Source organism: Hypomesus nipponensis, chromosome 12 (assembly GCF_054491055.1).
Source record: "Hypomesus nipponensis isolate SF chromosome 12, ASM5449105v1, whole genome shotgun sequence".
NCBI classification, from domain to species: domain Eukaryota; kingdom Metazoa; phylum Chordata; class Actinopteri; order Osmeriformes; family Osmeridae; genus Hypomesus; species Hypomesus nipponensis.
The window spans coordinates 17,607,501-17,610,000 of NC_140372.1; the positions used below are offsets into that span (position 1 = coordinate 17,607,501).

Consider the following 2,500-nt stretch of genomic DNA (forward strand, 5'->3'; position numbering starts at 1 on the left):
CCGCCTGGGAATACCAGGTGCTGTATGCTCTTTTGCTCATTCACTTAGAAACTGAAATCTTGCAATATGCACAAGTAGTCCTTCATGAAAGGGGCTGGAAGCTGTTTTCATTTTGACACGAGAGAGAGAGAGAGAGAGAGAGAGAGAGAGACTACCTTGCATTGTCAATTGCTAAATCTGTATATGGATAAGTAGCCTATGGTTGTCAACTTATTTCGTACGGCCATACCAGCCTGGCAACGCCCGATCTCGTCTGATCCCGGAAGCTAAGCAGGGTCGGGCCTGGTTAGTACTTGGATGGGAGACCGCCTGGGAATACCAGGTGCTGTATGCTCTTTTGCTCATTCACTTAGAAACTGACATCTTGCAATATGCACAAGTAGTCCTTCATGAAAGGGGCTGGAAGCTGTTTTCATTTTGACACGAGAGAGAGAGAGAGAGAGACTACCTTGCATTGTCAATTGCTAAATCTGTATATGGATAAGTAGCCTATGGTTGTCAACTTATTTCGTACGGCCATACCAGCCTGGGAACGCCCGATCTCGTCTGATCTCGGAAGCTAAGCAGGGTCGGGCCTGGTTAGTACTTGGATGGGAGACCGCCTGGGAATACCAGGTGCTGTATGCTCTTTTGCTCATTCACTTAGAAACTGACATCTTGCAATATGCACAAGTAGTCCTTCATGAAAGGGTCTGGAAGCTGTTTTCATTTTGACACGAGAGAGAGAGAGAGAGAGAGAGAGAGAGAGACTACCTTGCATTGTCAATTGCTAAATCTGTATATGGATAAGTAGCCTATGGTTGTCAACTTATTTCGTACGGCCATACCAGCCTGGCAACGCCCGATCTCGTCTGATCCCGGAAGCTAAGCAGGGTCGGGCCTGGTTAGTACTTGGATGGGAGACCGCCTGGGAATACCAGGTGCTGTATGCTCTTTTGCTCATTCACTTAGAAACTGACATCTTGCAATATGCACAAGTAGTCCTTCATGAAAGGGGCTGGAAGCTGTTTTCATTTTGACACGAGAGAGAGAGAGAGAGAGAGAGACTACCTTGCATTGTCAATTGCTAAATCTGTATATGGATAAGTAGCCTATGGTTGTCAACTTATTTCGTACGGCCATACCAGCCTGGGAACGCCCGATCTCGTCTGATCTCGGAAGCTAAGCAGGGTCGGGCCTGGTTAGTACTTGGATGGGAGACCGCCTGGGAATACCAGGTGCTGTATGCTCTTTTGCTCATTCACTTAGAAACTGACATCTTGCAATATGCACAAGTAGTCCTTCATGAAAGGGTCTGGAAGCTGTTTTCATTTTGACACGAGAGAGAGAGAGAGAGAGAGAGAGAGACTACCTTGCATTGTCAATTGCTAAATCTGTATATGGATAAGTAGCCTATGGTTGTCAACTTATTTCGTACGGCCATACCAGCCTGGCAACGCCCGATCTCGTCTGATCTCGGAAGCTAAGCAGGGTCGGGCCTGGTTAGTACTTGGATGGGAGACCGCCTCGGAATACCAGGTGCTGTATGCTCTTTTGCTCATTCACTTAGAAACTGAAATCTTGCAATATGCACAAGTAGTCCTTCATGAAAGGGGCTGGAAGCTGTTTTCATTTTGACGCGAGAGAGAGAGAGAGAGACCACCTTGCATTGTCAATTGCTAAATCTGTATATGGATAAGTAGCCTATGGTTGTCAACTTATTTCGTACGGCCATACCAGCCTGGCAACGCCCGATCTCGTCTGATCTCGGAAGCTAAGCAGGGTCGGGCCTGGTTAGTACTTGGATGGGAGACCGCCTGGGAATACCAGGTGCTGTATGCTCTTTTGCTCATTCACTTAGAAACTGACATCTTGCAATATGCACAAGTAGTCCTTCATGAAAGGGGCTGGAAGCTGTTTTCATTTTGACACGAGAGAGAGAGAGAGAGAGACTACCTTGCATTGTCAATTGCTAAATCTGTATATGGATAAGTAGCCTTTGGTTGTCAACTTATTTGGTACGGCCATACCAGCCTGGCAACGCCCGATCTCGTCTGATCTCGGAAGCTAAGCAGGGTCGGGCCTGGTTAGTACTTGGATGGGAGACCGCCTGGGAATACCAGGTGCTGTCTGCTCTTTTGCTCATTCACTTAGAAACTGAAATCTTGCAATATGCACAAGTAGTCCTTCATGAAAGGGGCTGGAAGCTGTTTTCATTTTGACACGAGAGAGAGAGAGAGAGAGAGAGAGAGAGAGAGAGAGAGAGAGAGAGAGAGAGAGAGAGAGAGAGAGAGAGACTACCTTGCATTGTCGATTGCTAAATCTGTATATGGATAAGTAGCCTATGGTTGTCAACTTATTTCGTACGGCCATACCAGCCTGGCAACGCCCGATCTCGTCTGATCTCGGAAGCTAAGCAGGGTCGGGCCTGGTTAGTACTTGGATGGGAGACCGCCTGGGAATACCAGGTGCTGTATGCTCTTTTGCTCATTCACTTAGAAACTGAAATCTTGCAATATGC

The 2,500-nt window shown here is 47.2% G+C and overlaps 8 non-coding genes and 1 pseudogene across 8 annotated transcripts in view; all 9 read left to right on the forward strand.

The window, feature by feature from the left end:
* Positions 1–29, forward strand: part of LOC146267166 (5S ribosomal RNA) — a 119-nt gene extending 90 nt beyond the window's left edge. Inside the window, exon 1 of the ribosomal RNA XR_014727300.1 lies at positions 1–29. This exon is cut by the window's left edge and continues 90 nt beyond it. This is a non-coding gene — a ribosomal RNA (5S ribosomal RNA).
* Positions 30–215: 186 nt separating this feature from the next.
* On the forward strand, positions 216–334 carry LOC146267167 (5S ribosomal RNA). The gene has a single exon (XR_014729320.1). It is a non-coding gene; the product is annotated as a 5S ribosomal RNA (ribosomal RNA).
* A 174-nt stretch (positions 335–508) lies between these two features.
* LOC146267168 (5S ribosomal RNA) lies at positions 509–627 on the forward strand. The gene has a single exon (XR_014727503.1). It is a non-coding gene; the product is annotated as a 5S ribosomal RNA (ribosomal RNA).
* Positions 628–813: 186 nt separating this feature from the next.
* On the forward strand, positions 814–932 carry LOC146267169 (5S ribosomal RNA). Its single transcript, XR_014729321.1, has one exon. It is a non-coding gene; the product is annotated as a 5S ribosomal RNA (ribosomal RNA).
* A 178-nt stretch (positions 933–1,110) lies between these two features.
* Positions 1,111–1,229, forward strand: LOC146267170 (5S ribosomal RNA). The gene has a single exon (XR_014727504.1). It is a non-coding gene; the product is annotated as a 5S ribosomal RNA (ribosomal RNA).
* Positions 1,230–1,411: 182 nt separating this feature from the next.
* On the forward strand, positions 1,412–1,530 carry LOC146267171 (5S ribosomal RNA). The gene has a single exon (XR_014729017.1). It is a non-coding gene; the product is annotated as a 5S ribosomal RNA (ribosomal RNA).
* Positions 1,531–1,702: 172 nt separating this feature from the next.
* Positions 1,703–1,821, forward strand: LOC146267172 (5S ribosomal RNA). The gene has a single exon (XR_014727301.1). It is a non-coding gene; the product is annotated as a 5S ribosomal RNA (ribosomal RNA).
* Positions 1,822–1,995: 174 nt separating this feature from the next.
* Positions 1,996–2,114, forward strand: LOC146267173 (5S ribosomal RNA; annotated as a pseudogene).
* Positions 2,115–2,340: 226 nt separating this feature from the next.
* On the forward strand, positions 2,341–2,459 carry LOC146267174 (5S ribosomal RNA). Its single transcript, XR_014727302.1, has one exon. It is a non-coding gene; the product is annotated as a 5S ribosomal RNA (ribosomal RNA).
* Positions 2,460–2,500: the final 41 nt, after the last annotated feature.